Source organism: Patagioenas fasciata, chromosome 2 (genome assembly GCF_037038585.1).
Source record: "Patagioenas fasciata isolate bPatFas1 chromosome 2, bPatFas1.hap1, whole genome shotgun sequence".
Taxonomy (NCBI): domain Eukaryota; kingdom Metazoa; phylum Chordata; class Aves; order Columbiformes; family Columbidae; genus Patagioenas; species Patagioenas fasciata.
In genome coordinates, this window is record NC_092521.1 from 26990217 (window position 1) to 27011783 (window position 21567).

Genomic DNA, 21567 nt, shown 5'->3' on the forward strand with positions numbered 1-21567 from the left:
TGCTTTGCAGGCGTGGCTGGAGAATGACACCAAGTTGAGGAAGGACAAAAGGATTTTTATGGCAGATAGAAGCTGTACCCTGAATATTAAGAACACAAGTGAGATCGGCAGCTAATGTGTGCGCAGCAACTTGCTTCCATAGGAGAGACACCGATTTCTCCCCCAGCGAGATTAATCTCCTCATAGATGAGTCACTCGAGCATGAAGAAATATTCTTTGGACATGGTGCACCAAATGGAAGCCCATACATCAGACAATGATAGTGTATTATATTGAGACGTTTATAGGACTGGGACATGCCAGCTGGGATGTGCAGCCTTAAGAAAATAAGAGAATAAAAAAAAAAAAAAAAAAAAAGAAAAAAAGGTGAAAGGATTTAAGGTGGATCTGCAGAGAAAATCAGTTAGCCAATACTGTAAATGAGAGTATATTCACTTCACTATATTCACCTTATATGGATTTCCAAAGAAGGAAGCGGGGGGAATGTGTTCTTATGGAAAATGTTTACTCAAATTTGTTTCTTGGGTTTTTCAGCTGTATGTCCCAACCTTTGTGACAAAATGATCAGATTGCTGCTCTTTGCAAGAGCTATACAAGCAGTAGCATGCTCTTGCCCACTCTCACATCAGTGCTATAACTCAGATTCTTTCTGCTATTGTTATGTTAATAATGGCCATACTGACAGGTTTGATAATTCCGGGAAAGGCCATGAACAACAGCAATATGTCAAGGTTTCCTGAATACATTTTGAAGAGTGGGTTAACAAGTGTTCAGAGATGTGAACTGTTAACTTTTAAACTGGAGATGGCAAGAGAAACAACTGCAGGTTTTCACCCTTCTACCAAGAAAGACTTTCTCAGTGTGCAGCTGAGTAAACGCTGCTGGGCTCTCTCCAATACACAGTCCGCCTGACTTCTCTCAAGTAACATAAACCTGTGTGTTTATTATTAAAACACAACTGAGCCGTAAATCTTCACCTACAAGTCAATGAAGGCAAATGCTGCCCAGTGACACTGTTTTTTCAATTTGACAAAATTCCCCTGATCAGATCTTCCTGTGATTGACAGCTGGGGAAGGGAAGAGCACTGGTTAAAGCAGGCTCTCTCTCGAACCAGCAGCAGCACTTCAAACACACTTCCTGTTTCTACAAGTATATAGATGCACTAAGTAAATTTTGTGCATAATGAACTTCCTCCACACTTAGGCAGCATTCTTCCTTATGGTGACAGACACAAGTCTTGATAAGCAGAGTGATGTATTTCACATATTAGGATACCTAAAGGTTGTCTCAAACCCATAGAGGGAGAATGTGATCTGGAGGTATGGCTCCCTCAGCAAGTTCCATCCCAGAAGGAGCGGGTGTCTGTGTGCTCACAGGTGACCACAAGAATACACCTGCACTGTGGGCTGGGAGAGCACAGCTGTAGAACTGGAAGGGGCAGCTATGAGAAAATGTACTTGTCTGTTCCTAGTTTGCACAGTTCACTCATGGCCACTTCAATTATTCCTATTTCTACTTTTCTTCAACTAGTTGCTGGTTCTTCTACATACTTCTCCTGCACTACAGAGATGTACTGCCGAGCCCCCTCGGAGGAATTATCTTTCAGTGTTTGTGCTTGCCTTTGGGGCAGGGTTTTTTCCTGTGGCAACTTCTCTGTAAGAGGGACTGGATGAAATTTTGTGTTCCAACATTATGAGAGGCACAGATCTCCCTTTGCAGTACTTGAAACTGTTTATATTGAGTGCTGCTGCAACCCTCAGGATAAAATACAGCAGCTGAGGTGTTCTCCTGCACTCGCTCATGGCTCTGTCAGCTCCCTGCAACCCACGGTCCAGCCCAGCTTCCAGCACAATTTCTGCCCTAGTGCTGCCTGAAGATGGGCATGCACTGACCCCCCACACAGCTGGAATATCTGCTTCCCTCCCCCATAGAGCCTTGTGGTTCCTGCCAGAGTGTGAAACGAAATAAAAACAGATCAGCTCTCCAAAAAGTTTCATTTTAGTAAAAAAAAAAAAACCCAAACAAAACTAAACAACACAATCACAAAATGTCGATCAAACATTTCCCAGACTGTGCCCTTTTCGCTTTCCATCATTGTCTCTCTAACAGACTTGTTCTTCCATGCAAAAAAAAAAAATAGCATGCTGACAGCTTTTTGCATTCTGTCTGCGCTCTTCCAGATTTGAGGTTGTGACTGTTTACCTTGCAAAGTATCATCTTTTCACGTCGTAAAAATTTCTAGTGGTAAATAGTGTCTATCAGGCAAGCTTCCTCCTTAGGATATTTAGCTCTACTTCATTTCCCTGGCAGGAAATCTGGCTTCTAAGAATATTTCAAAGTATACTTTAATGGATGTTCGTGAAACATTTTCAATTTTAAATTCCACTTACCTATATCAGGAAAACTGTGTGTTTTTTCAGTAAAATATTTCATTTTAAAATCATTCTTGCATCAGAAATGCATTATATTTTGGTATGTGGTATACAGTAAGGAGAAATCATACATATTTTATGTGCAACACATATTGAATTTGTAATATGTGTCTGATAATGACTTTGTACTAAGCTCCTATTTCTCTACAGTTGCAATGTAATTGCTGTCCTGAGCTAGACAGAGTCTGCTTTAGTGCTACTTACTTGCTTATACAGTTGTGGTAAACCTATAAATCTGATTCAAATCTCTGATGAGACTTTCATACACTGAGGAGAAAAATAATACATAATGATAAAATAGAATCCAAGACTTGTTTTCTTCTGGATGGTTCTTATCCTTTAGCAGTTGGAGACTTTGTTCAGACTTAAGTACTTTTAGTGTATGTTTTGGTTTAGATATATTAGGAAAATTTTTTGATTAAACATGGCTTCCCTTGGCAAAGCGACTTTTTAAATTATTTCAGCAGATTGAGTTGGAACAAGTGCTCATGCTGCCATAAGGAGAACTAATTATTAGATTTGGGGAGTTATGTATGTATATTTATATATGTATCTGTAAAAACATAAGGGAATAAATGTAATGGGCGCCTGATATCCTCTGTAAGTCCTGCGTGAAATAAAAGCTTAGCAAAAGCATGGACATAGGACAAGGCTATGTACAGCATCAGGAAAAATGAGACTGAAAGCTGGGAGTTATTCATTTTCCCACAAAATGGTTCTGACTTCCCACCAGAAGGTCAGCATCTGATAAAGTATTTTACACTGGTGCCCTTCTTTTTTAACATGATTGTTAGGAAAGTGAAGTATGCAGGCTTAAGCTGGTAGAGGACAGTCATAGATTTCAATTTCAGTATAACACCACTGAGACAGTGGTAGATGGCTAATATTTTCACTTGTTAAATAATAGACATAAAGTCTTTGTTAACATTTTGCAATAAATCGTGGTGTCATTTTTATGACACATTTTTAGAATGAAAAAGGAATCCTTTTATTCCAAAATGTAATGTTAAAACATGTTTTTATTAACATTTTCAAAGGGAGAACCAGTAGCTCTTCTCCCCCTTTTCCTTCTCCACTTCCCCTCAATTCTCAGCTTAAAGTCAACAAAAAGAAGTTTTCTTTAGGAAACACATCTCTTCCCTCACAGAGTTCCAGCACAGCTGGACTACGTTCCTGCAATGCAGGACAGATTGTCACTGTAAGTATTCTCTGTATTACTGAAAGCACACATTTAAGCATTTCCCTCAATCAGAGCCTATGTTCTGGAAAATAGGCATGATTTTTACTGGTGTCTCCTCCTTCTGAGACTTAGTAAGCTGTTCAGAGGCTGGCACAAGCATGGGGTCTCCTCCCAGCCATTTGCTTGGAAAATGGGAGAAAATGTACCCTGTATCATTTGAGAAGAGCTCCCTCTGGGAGGATCTTCTCAGATGAGGGTTTCCAGGTCTAGCCTTGAAGATGCTTCAAACAAATGCCAGGCATTCCCAGGCCACCCACATAAGGCAGTCAATAAATTGGTGCAGAACAGGATATTGTCATCACTGTTACTCAAATATTGTTTTTTGCATTTAAATGAAGATGAACGAGGTGAGTATTATTCTTCCTGTAACTTTGCACCATTCCCAGAACATCAAGGCTCTGATTTCCTAATGTATTGATGCCGCTGTAATATTTCTGAATAGTATCATCCCTTATTTCTGCTCCTTTGCTCAAAGTGATCACCTGCCCCATTCCTGGGCAGCCACTCCTCCTTTTTTGCAGCTACCTGCACACAAACATCCTTCGTCCTTCTAGGTATGTAAGTAATTCCTAGGAAAAAAAGAAATGTTTGGAAAACAAGGACCTGAGGTTCACTGATTTTCAGTGACTGAATGTCAGCAGACATGTTCCTCTGCTGACATAGACAGCAAGAGCAAATTCTTGCATGAAAATATTAAAGCTGGACCTTGCCTAGAGAGTGAATGAATTCTTCCAATTTGCTTTGCAATTTATGTCAGAGCAATCAGTAGCTGAGATTGGAGAGGGAACTGTCAGATCACTGTAATGATAAGTTAACCTGAAGAATGTCATCAGGCTACAGTGGGTGCCCATGTGAGACCCTGACCTCAGACTAAACCCCCAACTGTGGCAGAGGTGATAGTAGGTGGCATTATTCCCGGCTGAAGTGGAAACTTCACCCCTATGCATGAGTTCCCATGTGAAAACTTCACATCGTCTACAAATACCAGCTGATATTCCCACCCAGCCAGAGTTACTGGGTGAGAAGCCTGAGGTGGGTGCTGCATGGCTGTTGTTACCTGAGGGGAAGAAACTTTTAAATAGGCGTGAGTTCTGTCAGATGAGCATGTAAACTGCAATGCCATTGCCCATATAATGTTTGTGGTGTGTTTTTTGGGGGCTTGGGTTTTGGTTTTTTTTTTTTTTCATTTGGTTTCGTTTGATTTGATTTTGTTTGGTTTAGTTTGGTTTGGTTTTTTTCGGTTTGTTTATTTTCCTGCCCAAACCAAACAGGTTGATGTGTGTCAGAGCTAGCAGGGCTTGGTTTCCTACAGGTGTGCATCCCTCAGAGCAGTCTCTGGTGTTTAATCAGGAGTCACTTTCGGCAATGCCTTATCTGTATTTTCTGTGTGAACTCAGTGTGAATTCTGTGTATGAAAAGAGAAAGCTCCTCCTGCAGCCTTAACTGCAGTGGGGTATAAATAGTCTCCCTTTCCTACCTGGCCACCTAATTTCCTGGAAGCTTTTGGAACAGAACTTGCTTGAAACCCTTAAAACTCTGTCCATTTTGGTTGAAAATGGCCAAGCATTTCAAAAGTTACAAGTAAGAAGAAATTCATCCCAACTGTGTGAACACATGAACTTCTTTTGTTTAGAAAATTGGGACAAAAATAGACTTTGGTATCTCAGTCCAGCCATCAGGTACCAGTCAATCAAAGCAACAACAGGAAAATGACCTCAAGAAAAATGCAAATGATTAATAAAATATTTAAAACTTTATTCTTCCTCCATTTGAAAAAGTGAATTAATGAACACATCAATCAAACCCCTGAAATCCTAAAAACCTTCAATTTACTCTTATTGTAATTGCATGGCAGAAAAATAGCCTTCACTTGGAGATACCCACTAAAATGTAATTAACCTTTTGTTTGTGGAAGAACTTTCTTGGGGAATTTCAGATGCTTATTTGGAGCTCTCAGGGGGTATTGAATCTTTAACAAAGATATCATTTCTCATCAGTGTTCATTTGTAACTAGAGTTAAATGGGTGTTAAGAAAAGTTAAGAATCTAGAGAATATAGCTAAAAACATCTTTTTTCAGAGTTACTCAGATTTCTTCATTATCTTGGGATGTAGCTATGTGACTAGTTCTGCAGCTAACATGCTGTCCTCCAGGGTAGACAAGACCTGGTTTTGTAACATTAAAACCCTTTAAAGCAGGCAAAAATACTCCTCCCTTGATTTATTAAGGTTATGCTTTGGCTTAAGAAAATTTTCAGGGCTTTCATATGTATCTGTTGTAATCATGCACAGAAATATACAGAGACAATGAAGAAAACCCCGAATTTTCTTCCCTGCAAGTAACTTAAAGTTCTTTATCTCCAAAAATCCATACAGCCTTGACTGTGACCTATTTTGTGCATCTGAAAACAAAGAGAAGCTTTGAGACAATTACATAGAAATATGACATGAATTCATGGAGCAACAAGCACTTGTGAAGCACCTACAGTAGTCTTCACAGATTTTTTAGCTAACATGAGTTACATGAAAATCAATTAACTGGGGTTAAAAATTATAATATTGATGAATCTGTAAGAAATTTGGGGAAGATTATTAGAACTGTACTGCATGTACTAGGTGAGAAATGTTCTCATGCATACTAATGTAATTTGATTTTAGCTATGGGATGTATAAAATGGTGATAATGACATGTATGTGTCTTTATATAGACATCTACAGGTGAAAACAAGAGGTGTGTTAATAGCTCTACCTTACAGTGAGTAGAACTGATTCTTAGCTGGATGTCTGAGGATTCAGTGGATGTTCTTTGAATAACATGCAGGAAGCCTAGTCCAGTAATCTGAAAGCAGTTCTTATGTAATTGTTATTGTAGTAATAACAGTACATATCAGGACTGATTTTATTATTGTGTTTTTGGAGTATATTTATGAAGGGGCAATATTTGGATTCTATTTGCATTACAGCATCACATCATGCATTGATAGATGACACTTCATTATGATACAATATTAAACAGTATATTTTTTCCTATTTTAATGGAGAAACATAAACGTTCATGTTTCTGGAATTGAGCTGTGACACTGGTAGCTTGCAGGAGAAAAAAAGGTACTTTCTTAATGTTTCCCATACAACATCCACGGGCACTACCTGGTGTGCTATGGGAGTTACACACATAGTCCTCCCCTGATGCAGGAGAAGAGTCCGTGGAGAGCTGTGATTCAGAGCACACAGTCTGTGGCTACAAGGACAGCTGGGGTGGGCCACTGATGATCTCCACCAAACCTTCCACTGTTAGAAATGGCTCAGCCCCAACCGTGAGCCTGCCCAAATGATTCTTGAAAAAGCCTGGCTGTGCATAAGGTGGCTGAATTTACACAGGGTATGATAATGATGCAGAAATGGTGGGGTCTGCTGTGGGTGGCCTTCAGGACAGTGCTATGGTTTTAGACCAGATGTACTCATTTCCACCACTGGTTTCTCATTTTGGGTGCCAGGATCAATACATCATCAAGCACTCAGTGTTGTGACTTCTGGTTATAACTATACCTTGTTTTTGCATTGCCAGGATTAGAGTGACATTTGACCTTGGCTGTCAGAAAAAAACATTGTTAATATTAATTTAGGACCTAGTTATGCAGAATACCCACTGAACCGAATGAAGGCTAATTGTATGAGTAAAGATTTACAGGACTGATCCTCTATGATACAGCAATGTAAAAAATCCACTCGTCTCCAGAGTTTAATTGTTTCCCAGAGGTCTGTTAAACTACACCTTGCAATTCATCTTGTTAATTCATTGCCATGCTGCATTACCTAAATAATAGTGGCAAATGTGTGTCCAGAAAGTGGTAGCTAAACTATGCTGGTAGAACAGGGTATCCTGTGGAGCAGAGCAACTTTGGGAGGCCAGGGCAAGAGACCTACCATAGAGCAGCTATATTTTCTTAAAACTCTGCATAAACATATATATCTTTATAATGAAGTCCTTGTATACTGTTTTATTCATTCCTGAATACATCAAGCCCCTTCTCTGTCCTCTCACACAGATCTCTCATTTTTGAAACAAGGTCTGCAATGTATGGGTAAGGTGGAATTGGGTTGTTTTTATTCAGTTCCCCATTTCATACCAGAGTTTCAGGAGATTAGCAAGGTGCCAGCATATATGGATAACAAATTCTCTAACCGCACATTGCATGACTGGTTTCATTTCCCAGTTTTAAGACACAATTTTTTTTTCTTTTTTCTTTCTCTGGGTGCTATTAGCTATCTTCAAATAATGCTTTGTTATGTTTTATTTTAACTAATGCAATCCTCTCTGGTGAAAGGAAAACTCATTTTCATTAGTAGGTGAGAGGTGTGGTTGCATTAGTAGTCAAGTCCCATTCTCCTTTACACCAATGGAAATCCAGTTAGCTGTGCTGAAAGCAAAGTTCAGCCTAAGGCAGACAAGGCAGAGTATGATTTTGAGAAACCATTTTTCCTTAAAACACAGGACAATTCACACAGGCTTCCTCCCTGTCTTAGAACAGCATTTATGTGTCATTCAGATTCCTGCTTTTCCTGTACTCAGTGTAAGGGTAAGAAGATGAATATATCTGACTTTGGGTGGATTTGTATCTTCAGGCTGTTTACAGCTGAGATCCTTTTTTCGCACCTGAAGCTGTGGAAAGCTGGACTTGTAGCCTGAACTTGTGGTTTAGGGTCTCCCTGTAGCCATTTGAGAGAGGTTGGTAAGGAGTAACTCTGGGCTGGTTTTGGCCAGCATGGGGAGTCCAGGTAAACATTTTAGACAAAGTGCCTGGTTTTACCTGGCTGAAATTAGGAGCAATGACTGCCCCTGCACCCATACATGACTCACAACTGCTCCTAAAGCACTGCTTCATTGCAATGTGGCATTTACATTTTTCTTTCTCAGTAAGCAAGCAGAATTCAGCCTGGCATTACAAATAGCTGCTCTTTTATTCACTGTCTCCTTTCCCTCAAGCATACAAAGTTGGTTGCATGTGCTATGGAGAGAGAGGTTTAATAAATCATACAAAGCTACTCTTTTCTGCTTCATATTTTTCAAATAAACTCTGCAGAAAACTTAGGTACACAAGGCTTTTTTTTTTTCTTTTTCTGAATCAGGTCCTTGTTTACAGGAAAATGAAATGTTCCCCCCAAATTATTGATGAATAATAAATCACATTCCTTGCTCTAAGTGCATAACCTTGCAACATTCCTTTCCATTAACTGCTTATGTCTCTTTTTTTTTTTTTCACTTGGTTGTGAAGAGGCTTTTCTTGCATTTTATGTATTTTTGAAAGAAATACTGTTTGTGTGCAGATTTAATAAACATTTGCTGTCATTCTACCCAATATAGAGTCTGATTTTACTAAGACAAAATAGGTCAGGATCTCTTTTCTTGATCTGGCAATTAATTTTTAGATTAGCATGTTGTATTTTTAACCTTCAGAATTTTCTTCATACAAAAGTAAATCTTAAGTTTTGTCATACCTTGTAATTGCTCTGACAAAAACATTCACAGTGACATGAGTCGTGGCTTTGGCTACCAAGACAGATTTTCATAATAATGAGTTTTTTCCTGTAGGGGGCTGTGAACTGCTAATTAGCATCTATGACCCAATATTCTCAGCAAATAAGAGTAATAGCAGTAATTTCTAGCTTTATGCAGGGTGCAAGTCTAATATTACCAGCACTTCTGTTTCATTTGTAATTAACTGCAAGCAATTATTATAGAGTCAAGGAAGTATATCCTAATGCTCGTAGGTAATAAAAAAAAAATTGAAATGATGTTTGTAAAACTCATATGTTTCATGCTGGGTGCACTGATTTCTTTCAGAGAACTGTGATTATGGGCCTATCAATTAAAAATTCTTCTTAAATGTTTCTTTACATTTATATGCTTTTGAATGTTGCTGTAAAAGTATCTCATCCTCAGTTTAATTCTTCCTTTTTTAAAAATGATATCCTTGAAATTTCAATTAATATTTTGACCACAAGACCTTGGTGAATACTTAATCTGGTTACATGATCTCAATATAAGATCTAGATGGTACTGAAAGAAGCTGTTTACACTTTATTTTAGGAGGTCTGTAGCTTAGTCCTATCAGAACCGCGACCCACAAGGCTGGTGACAGAGCGGCGTGTGCTCCTGTAGCATAGCTGATTTTCCTAAACAAGAAACAGATCTGGTGTTTCTTTTACTCAGCAAAATAATAAATAAGGCTTTCTGCAAACTGACTTGCTTTCCACTGGTTATGCTAATTTCTATGAAAATGGGAACAGCTATTAAGTAGTAGATATCAGTGGCAATTTCATAGTTACTGGAATGGTAGTCTAGTCTTTGCTTTGCACATTTTAGCATAACAGACCTGGGTTATTTACTCCAAAATATGATTTTATTTGAATATCAAGCTCTGCATAGCTCTGAACTTCCCCAAGTCTTGACAAAGCTTCAGATGTTGAGGCATCTTTGCCTTTGCAAAATGCCCTTCCCTTTTAGGATCAATGATGTTTTAACAACTTTAAACTTATATAGATATAGTAAATTCCTGAACTGTAAAAGCTATGGTCCAGGTTTGGAGGAACTTGGTGTGGCCTCTGCTGTGCTTCTGTTCGATGAAGTTTACTCAGCACCTCTCAGGACTGTCATTCAAGAGATTTGGAGGGTAAGGAACTGATGTCTTTACAGAAGCCATGGATTTTGAACAAAATTTCTTGAACAATCACAGGCTCAAAGCCCACCCTTTGGTCACACATGGAGTGTGATAATGACCCTATTGGGCAGCTGGTTGAAAATGAGACTGAAGAGGGGAAATAAAAAAAAAATCCTCATGTTATTTGTTTCTTTCTTCTGGGCTCTGTCTATCCCACTGACCACTGTCAATATGACATTAATCTCTTTTCAGGCATTTACCTGGAGATAAATGTGAGTTGGTCTAAAATCTATCCTGACAACTATACACAGGATCCCAAACAGACTCTGTTTCTTTTAATCACTCAGTTTAGACCAGATTCATCAGACAGACTGATTTATTTGGTCAGCACGGCAGGTAGAAAATATGATATAATATACGGATTACATAATAGCCCATGCTGACACCCATTTATTCAGCAGCCTTGCTCCAAAGAGCAGCTTTGCATCTGCCTTTAGTATACATTTGGACAGTTCCTTGTACATTGTATCACACGCTTTCCTGTAGGTTATTCTAGGTTATGTGCCTGTTGTTTATTTTTAATTGAGCGATTAATTTACCCATACCCATGATATTAGCAAAAGTTTGTCTGCCAGGGATGTTTATATCAGGCACTACATTTTAAATTTTCCAGGTATGTATCTTAGCACACAGTAACAGACATGTCTGATTGAAATATTATATTTTATATTTTCTTGTATAGCTGTGATTTTATTTTATTGTCCAGACCTGTATCAGTCACTTCCTCAATAACTTTTTCAGGTCTGTCACACTAATCAGACTTCCTGTTTTTCAGAACTCTCTGACATTGTTTCAGCCTCAAACGAGGGAGCACAGTGTTTAGCATTTTAATCTCAACACTACTGGTAGTACTTCTGCATACCAACAGTTTAAGAGGAGCCACTATTCCCTAAAGTAAATCTTTGATATTTATACCTCTATTCCAGTTCAGTTGGCTTTAAAATCATGAAGATCACCAGTATGGGCTATATAGTTTACTTTTTAAAAATATTTATTTTGGTGAAGCATTTCACAGTTTGTCTGATTTCTTTTTTAGTGCTTGTTGATGAGTGCAGGAAAGGACAGTCCTGATGTTGTTTTATATGAAGCTCATTAGACAAGTCAATTCAAGTGGAGAAGCCATTCAAAATTATATAATTATTACTATATTTAAATTCTTAAAAATGTTCTCCCACAACATAGCAGCCTATTCATGTCTAATTCTGCATGGATTTGTACATTGTGGGCCACATTTTTTGTTGGTCCTTAATCCTGTGTTGAGTAAACTGAACTATATTTTCTTGACTACATATAGGGAAGATCATGCTTGTTTCAAAGTTTTTTTTCTCAAGAACAAGAGTCTCTTCTGTACACCAAGAACTGCACTTAACTTTAAACACTGGAAAATCAGGTGTGTGGTCCAAGGCATTTCCTGTGGTTGATGGAAAGAATAAGTATCCTTGGAGGGTGATTCATTCCATTCATCCAAGATGCGTTTTGGGTATAAGGTGATCCAGCTTCTTATGGTATTTCTTTCTGTCTATAAAGTACAAACAGACCCTGCATGATTAATCTCTGTGTCTTAACACTTGGTGAGTGAGTCCCATTCTAAGAGTCTGCCTACATCAATTTTAGTTTTTGTTTGTAGGAGGAAAATAGGAATTCTTTCCACTTTCAACATATTAAGATTTCCCCCATTTTGTAATGTACATAAAACACACGGTTAACCCCATTAGTGTGTAGCACAGCTTTATCTCTAATCCAGAGTATTTTTGTCAATATATTGTTACTCATTCCATATGTACGTATGTTGTAATTGCACCTAATAGTATTTTTATGTGCAAAGTTACATAAGAAAATATTACTTAATTTCAGTGAACAATTCAGTGCTATTTTCCATCTTCCCAAAATTTCTCCTGTTAGACGGGAAAACCATATTTCCATGCTTTTAAGCTTCCCAGAAAAATTATATCTAAATCTTAGCAAGAGCTATGTAAATGAAGAGGCAGAATATAAATACTATTATTTATAAATAGCACTTGGAAAAGTCCATTAAAGTGATGCAGCAGTGGTGTATTCAGTTGGAAGCATTTTCCACTAGCTATACTTTGTTTGAGAAAATCTAAGTGGTTATACGAGAATTTTTAACGGTAACTGTTTTGTCTATTTACATATACAGACCAATGTGGAATCCTTGAGACATAGAAATCTTGTTATACTTGCCACACTCATGGAGATGACCAAAAAAAGCAATAGCAGTGTCATACATTGAAAGACACAGAATGCTGGCTTTTCCTATTGTATGAAATTAGGGGTCTCATTCTTCCTGTACAATTATAAGGAGATATAATTAAACACTAAATTATTAAAATCAAAACATATTCTGGGTTAAGATTTCTTTGGATTGCCAGGGAAGTTTTTCAGAGAAAGTTAGCATCACAAAGCATTTCTCTGCAGTGGGGCAGGATGAGCAGTGCTGTGCTCTGTTTGAGCTGAGACGTTTCACCAAGAGGAAAGCTTCCCTCTCCTTTCATATCAGCATAAATCATAAATGTGTCTAGTGCAATGAGGTGAAAGCAGAATCTGTGCTATGACCTTGGCGGAATTTACATCTTTCTGTTTTACATTCCTGCAGGTGCCTTGGATGAAACAGTTGTAAGTCAGAGCTCGACTTCATGTCATCAACATACTGGTTTGCAGTATTTTGCAAAGCATGTTTTTGAACAGTAATTCAAAATAGAAACTGATAGTTATCCTCCTTTTTGCCCCAGCATGTTTGCTTGCACTTATCAAAGATGGTGATAATGTTTCTTAAGAATCACTATTCTTCCTGGACATATCTTCTACGACTTCAGCCATGTGTGCATTTCCCTGTCATCTTCCTCCTCATGTGACCCTTTGTATCATTTTTATACACTGTCTTTGTGACTTTATATCTGTGCTTTCTTTCACCCTTCTTGCCCCTTAGCTTTCTTTCACCCTTTCTTCCTTGGGAAACCCATTTCAACTTGTGCTTGTCTCCTGATGTTTGGAGGCTTAACTCAGACATTTAGCTTTTTGTATGGAACTTCTCAGGGGTCTTCTTAGTGAACAATAGATACTGGGAGGGAAACTTGATAACAAGACTCCTCTCTCTCCTGAACATCACATCATGTGTTCGTAATGGATGTAATTTCTGTAATCAATTAAGTAAATGACAAATTATATTTACTAAAGTTCTATGGCCTTCACAAACATGACATTCATTGAAGTGGCAGTGACTATTTTTCTGTCTGTGAGAAATACTGAGATATTTCAACCTAGGGAGAAACAGACCACTCAGAAGGAGTTATGCTGGAACACTAGCAACTAAGGAAGCCACATATTCTACAATTGTGCTTTGCGAGAGTAATGTCTGTAAATGCTTTTATTTATGTATTTATTTCTATTCAATCTCTAAGAGTGCCTCCACATTATTTCTATAACAATGCTTTATTTGATTCATCCATTTTGCACATGCCAGCCTCTTTCTACAGCACAGTACATGATACACACATGAATTCTGAGATCTGATACTTGTATTTAGTATTACCTCATAGTCTCACTGATTTCAGTGAGGCTCTTCATACAGGTCTCCATCCTATGCTGCAACTTGTTCAGTGTCTCCATTTCCTTTGAAATCCCACCCTTTACAAGACTGAGTTCAAATAAAGATAGTACTCAAGTAATATCAAAAGAGTGGCCAGTATAGCTGCTGAAGAGCATATTTCTGTTACTAGAGTCATGTTAGTCTCAGTGTAATACCACCTTGTACTGTCTTCAAGTGGCATGAGTATGGATGCCTGCGAATGAGAAAAGTATACTCCATTAGTGTGCTCCAACTCCCAGAAGAGATAATGGGTAGCTCTTCTTTGACTTTAATGGGAAACAGGATCAGGATGTCCGTGCTTTGAGAAAATAAAGGGGTTTGTTAAAAAAAGTGTTAATTTTGAACAAGTGACATGACAGGGAAGAAACATTCCCTGCAGCCTGCACATGCCTTCTGCAAACATTGTCTTCTTGCTCTTTAGCTTCATAATAACAGAGCTAATCAGGGTTTCTATTTAGTTTGAAATACATATTCACTTTCCAGATGACACAGCAAAGAAGAGTGCATTTATTGTGTTTTTGGCAGGCTTGTAGGGATTCCTTTGAGTGGATAAGGACCTGCTTTTCTTCCAGGTAATTTGGATCATCTCCATTTGTTTGATTTGCACTATCACCAAAAAGCAATCCATGTAGGAGTTCCATAAAGCTGCAGATTACAGTTAAGTTCAAATCCTTAAAGAGATTTCAAGTGCACATTGTAACAGAGACTCATAGTAATCAAGTTGCAGAAAGACTCCTATAACAGCCGTCTCTCTCTTTCTGAACTGCTGGGCAACAGGCAGATGTGGAAATTATGAGTAATGTAATTGATGATCTTAAGGCTTTTAAATACCCAAGCTCTCATCAAGATCTATTTGAGTTCAGAATCTAATAAGTAGTAAATACAATAGGTTTCAGTAGGAGGTTTTATCAGGTTCTCTGCAGTGCTTCAACCCCCCCTCACTTTTATGAGCAACATTAACATCTAATCAGCAGATAAGTTGGAAAATTTTATTATGACACATAATCATTTTTAGTTCATCATATTTCTCTTTCTTTGATATGCAGTTACTATGTGTTTGCTTATAATACAAATGTTTTCAGAGGCTTTGTCCCCATTTTTTAAACAAGTGAGACAGAAAGTAGTGTTATCCCAGACTGTTTATTGACAACTTATTTATTGTGTACCAAGAAAGAAAAAAAACTTGTACCAAACTCCTCAAAATACTGATGAATTAATGTCCTACAGATTTCCCAGATGCCTTAATTTATAAAAAAAATATTCTAGTAATAATGATCACCCCAAGATTTATTCTGAATGTGTACTGAATATATTCTAGAATTACCTTTTCAACCCAGTGGAAAAGCTGTGTTAATTTCAATTCTTTATCTGTTTTCCTTTAATCTGCAGACCAGACTGAATGAAACCAAAATTCTACATTATGTTTCAGCTAAAAAATAAGAAAACATTTGTCAATGAAGAACCCAACTCGTGCTATTACTGTAGGTACAGAGCCTAACACCCTTGCTTACGTGTTAATTTATCCACACAAAAAGCCCAATGTTAGAGTGAGGTGAGTAAAAAATATTTGCACCACTGGAAAAACTGCTAAATCACATTTATCCATATTCTCTGAAAAGTAAAATATGTTGCGGCTTTGCCTTTGATATTTCCTAGTTTGGCAGAATGAAAACAGAAGGCGCATTTTTTTTCCAAGAAAGAATATATTTTCACTACAAAAGGGACTTCTCTTTCAAAACAAGAGAATAGAAACTGAAAAAATTTACATAGGTACTAAAAAGTGGATTTTTTTCAAAAGGGGCCTATATTGGTTTTACTACAGGAATAAATATAACTCATTTTCTCTTGGATAAAAAATCAGAATATTTGCAATTAACTGACATTTTTACAGGTGTCCCTTCCTTCTTGAAATATGGAGCAACCTAATACTGTTGAACTGTTCTTTTGGAGTATGTCTTTGCTGCAGCATGTTTGCTGCCAACTGCTGAATCAAATTGAGGTAATACACACAAACTTGTGGCCATGTGAACCAGTACTTAGGCTATTTGGGACAGGAGTTAAAAAGTGACATTCTGCTTTTGCTCAGGTTGGTATTCCACTCGGTAATGAGGCACAAAGTAATGAGCGCTCTTAGACACTGATAGTCTTCCAGTGCCAAGAGCTGGCTCATCCTACTGGAGGCAAAGAATTATGGCATATGTGCCCTGGAAGCTCTAACAACATGAACAGTACCTGTTAGGATACAATAAACTTGGATATGCTTTTGCAACATGCTACTAGCTGTCGTAATGCCACCATGAAAGTGACAGCCTTGGAAGAAACACTCATGGTCTTACAGTTGATGGTCCCTGTCCAAAACAGTGTCTGGATGAGCCCCATTGACATACTGCAATGCAGTCAGTAAAAGACAGCTCCTACCCAGCTCTAGCAGTTTGCAGGTGGACTGTTGATCTATATGGATTGCTCCACAGCACCACTGTGGTCCACTCCTACAGAGACATTCAGTCATACCCTAAAACCCCTCTAAATTTAAAGAAATTAAAAACCAACCAAACAAACAAACAAAAACCCAAAGCCAAAAGAAAACAACAACAACAACAACAAAAAAACACAAAAAACAAAACCACACAAAAAACCCAACCCCAAACCAAACCAAAAACAGCAACAACAAACCAGAAACCATTAGACTTCTTTACATTCAAAACCTAAAAGCCGTTAATATTTCTCAGAAAAGTATGTGAGGTCCAGAAGAGAGAAAATCCGGGGTGGTGGTCCTTGCTCAGCACTCAGGCTCAGATTTCTCTTCTGGAGGAGTGCTGTAAGACAAGAACTTGCTCCAGCCACTGCTTTGACGGGCAGCTATTGAGGGGAGCACAGTATCTCCACCTGCATGTGTTTGCAGGGACAAGACAGGGGGAAGCTCTCTGTCAACCACCCTCCAATGTTGGACTAAAAAAACTGTTTAGTCAATGCATTCTGTTTCCATAAACTTTGTTTCTCATGAATCAGCACCTTTCATCAAAAAAAAAAAAGCTCAGTTATAACATTTCCAACCCATTCTACTATCAATTGTAAAATTATGGCTATTACTATAAAAGGTTTATGTTGGAAATAATCAGGAGAGTCAGGCCAAATTGAGGATGCCTTGTATTAGGGGAAGCACTCTGTATTGTTTTAAGTCTCCCAGACTACACACAATTTCTCTGGGTTCCCTTGTTCTGAGTATTAGCCCTGCAATTTAAGCCCGTGTTTGAAGCCTGGCAGATTGGGAGGTATGATACTAATGCATGCATTGATTATAAATGCCGGGGTTAAATGAACAATTATTAACTAGTGAATGAGATAGTTAAAGCATGTCTTAGTTTACTGTTACGGTATTTCCCAGTGACAAGAATGAAAGCAAGCTAAAGAATCTTTTGGACGCAGGATTGTTTTTCCATGGATGAGGGATTACAGATTGGCTTTTTAACTTCAGCTTTTCCAAATAGTTTTTCAGTTATTTAATTTACTCTACATGGAGTCTATTGATTATTCAAGTTGGCAGTCAATTTTATAGGGCACCCCGCTGTTTCTTTGCTTAATGTAGTCAATGATTGTAATTGCTTGATCAGTGCAGCCCATGAAATAGGTTTTGTGTCTTTTTTACAATGCATTGATGGCTTTATCTGATGTAGTCTTGGCAGGGTCTAGGTTTTACAGCACGATCCTGAACTCCCAGAGGTCTCTAGATTAATGGCTATGGCTTTCTGTTGGAGCTGCTGATACTGCTCTCCAGAATGTATTCACACATCTGGCATGCCACACTTGGCAGTTGTGCCAGCTTTTTGTTGCGCAGTTACAGAATATCTCACCAGTGCCTAGTTAACTGTTTTCACTAAGGGAATGAGATAAAAAGCCATCCACAGAGTTGTTGGCGCGCGCTCTGTGTCATTGTAATCACAAATTTTTAATTTTTCTATTACACTTTCTATACGGCCAATTGATGTTTAGAAACAACAAAATACACATGATATTTGTTGTATGAACTCTGATTTGATTCTGCAAAAGATTCCAAGCCCATTGTGATTTCCTGTAAATTTCCCATTAACGCTTTCTTTCAAAAAAAACAAAAAAGAACCAGCTTTCCATTGTATTGTCAGTAAATAAATGGATTAAAATTGCATCTCTCCAGCTTGAATTTTTTTACAAGCATAAAGAAAGTAAATGTGGATGAAAAAGCAACAAGAGGAACCTCCTGACCTTGCTATGAGTGAACTAATTCTTTTGTCTTCCATTGGTTCATGTTAAATTACTTAGTCTTCATTTAACTCTGCCTGAAAGTCAGTGTTTCATATTCGGTAGAATTTGAATCATATTATTAGACATGTAAAATGTTGTCCTAATAAGCAGGCCAAGAAAATATAACAAAATATGCAACACAGGTACATAAATCCATATACAATATAAATATATAGCACACATACACCATTTAAGTGCCTAAGGTGACATCCTGCCAGAAATGTAAAAGTGTGATAGATTTTGGACAAGCTGTGGTATGAACCCATTTCCTCAGCTGAGCTTGACATAGAGGCTGGACATGTGTAACTCCTATATTAATTCTTTTCTCTCTGGGTAGTAAACTCTAAATGTATAATGCATCTTTGTGTAGTAAAGGTCTACTGAGAAGACATCTGGAATTCAAATTTTAAATTTCAAAGTCTGTCTTTCCACTGAAATCTCATTTATGTTGGGCAATAACACAGAAATCATACATATCTATATGCAATATTAATAACCCATGAACCCATGTGTTAACAATAAATAGCCTTAATAAAATCTGTCACAATGAAAAACAGTGAGAATAGCATGGCAAACTCTTTCAGTGTTATGATCATTGTCTTCACATCACTACTGGAATACTTCAGGATTTCTGCTATTTTTTGTACAGTGAAACTCAGCCATGTTCTACAGGCCTATGCCAAAAACTTTTAAGCACATAAGTAGCTGTTCCTGTGAACTGTTCCACTGAATTTGTTTGTCCCTATGTTATCAATGTCAAGGTTTTAAACAGATGGCTTTTCTCCTTCAAACATCACAACTACTTCCTTGCATGTTCTTTTCCATTGTGAAAAAAATGTGTTACTTTCAGCTAATATTATCTTGAACCCTTAGCTTGAAGGATTAAGGATCTTCGGTATGGAAAATGTAAAGAACTCACAAGAATGAAGAGCCAAATGTCAGCATCAATAGACTAATGGTCTATCAAAAGTAGCTATATAATTTTCCTTCAGACACAGAAAAAAGTAACTGTCACTGTTACCATGTTTCCAGATTTTCTAAGCATTTGTGGTGCTCTAAAATGTAAAAAAACCCAAACAAACAAACAAACAAAAAACACCGACAAACAAACAAACAAAAACCCCCCAACAAACTGTAAAGAAGTTCACATTAAACTTCAGGCTTTATCTGTACACTATTAATTTACGGGTTCTGTAACTGGAATTATGGGTTTTTTACCCTTTATGGAAAAATAAATAATACCAATATAATTTCTTTACAAAAAGGCAGACAGTCATAGGGAATCTGAGAAATACAGATGGTGATTAAAAAAAAAAAAGGAAAAATAAAACACTGTAAACTTATGTTTATAGTTCACCTTTCAGAGCAGACAGTTGTGCCTGTTCTTTTCCATGTTCCATTTTGCCACAGAAGGTGGAAGGTGAAGAAGGAGGTTGACAGACACCAATAGATTAAAACATTGAAACAGATATGTGAAAATTTTCTGCAACATTTTTCCCTTAAAATTCAATTACAAAAACAGTCTTTGTTTCAATTACTTAGTTTTCCTAGTGTCACTCAAGACAACCTGATATACCTCAGTGGAAAGCACTGTACCTGTTGTGGGCTTAACTTCATATGTTCACTCAGTCAATGATCAGTCTTTTCCTAAAGTAGGCAATACCTACAGCAAGATGGATATCGAAACTGCATTTATATGCAAGGTCTTACCCGAGGTATGTGTGGATCCACAACTAACTCTGTCCATGACATCTGGCTCTTTCAAAGTTGTCTTTCTGCATGTGAAAGTCATTCCTAGAAAGTAAAATTTAAGTGTACCGCTTTCTCTTCATTAAGTGATCCGTGAAATTCTAGACTTCTGGACAAGTCACCACATGTAGGAATCACATGGATCAGTGAGGTCCAGGATGGAGCCTTAGCTTTTTTTGTCAGCCTTGGATGGCAGCTGCTTCATATTAGTTGGGACCTGTAAATGTTTTAGAATATCAGATGGCTCAGCAGAGAGTTGTCATGATTGTCTAAACTTGCTTAAGCAAGCTTAGAACTGTTTTGCTAATTTTTAGTTTAGGCATAACTAAGAACATAGCTAAGAAATATATTAATGCTTTTCCCTGTAAAATAATCTTCTGATGCAAAATATTCACATCAGCATATTCCGTGTGCTGTAAATAATAACAATAATAACCACTGGTTCTTAAGTTGTTTGTTCAGTCTGTGTGCTAAATCTGTGGTTTTTAGATATGGGTCCAAGGCACAAAATCAGCATATTGAATGTGGTCAGCTTTTGCTTTCCATCACAGTTTGTGACATGTAGGCAACCCACAAAGTACAAATGTATTGATGACTTCCTTGGGACAGATCCCACTCCCAGTAGAACCAGCAGGAGGTGGCTTTTGTGACTGACTTCAATTAAACCATCATTTTTTAAAAGACCATGAAATAATCAAATTAGAAATTAGTAAAATGGTTTAGATGAAGAGCAGGGCCTTTTATTTCACTTTAAGTTCTGTCTGGAAAGGAGGCACACAATAGGAAAAGGCCTGCTTTTGCCTTGAAGTTCAGACTAACTCAAGTCAAACTTCCAGGCTTCTGAAACAGGGCTCACCTCTGCCAAAAGTCCATAAAAGAGGTATCCTCCTTCTTTGTCTCTAGTCTCAACAGCCTCAGTTGTACTGGGTGCACCTAGATGAGCCTTGCTCATTTTTCAGGAAAAAACATGATCTTCCAGAAGTTCAACGTAAGTCTTGTATAAGTCTTCATACTTTGTTTCCCTGCTTTTACATACTTAACTGGAAACCGAACTGAGTTGAGCTAGTTGTTGGTGAGGACTGCTCAGCTTGTGTGCTTTTGAATATGACAACACCAAGACAAAGATTTCTTGGTCTTTCATATTGCCTTACTCTTACTCCAATGTGCTGAGTTCTTCTAAGGAGGGCAAAGACACGACAGGCTCCCTTTGTTGGGAAGCCGAGGAGGATGATTCACTGAATTCTTGTCCCAAGTATTACTTTTCTAAGTGTAAATATTATATTTCAGCACTCGAGAACTCAAAAACAATCTTTATTCTTGAAATATTTATACATAAAGAGCTTTACTGAAATAGGAGTGCTTGATTACTTGGATTGGGTTGCATGATTGTGACATACTTATTTTTAGTCCTTGTGCTGAATGGCAACAGGAGACAGAGATTTAAAAAAAAAAAAAAAATAAGGAGGATAGATTCATTGCTAGTGAATGTTAACTGTTAAACAACTTGTGTGTTTCTGCATATGGGAGATGGCATTGCTTTGGT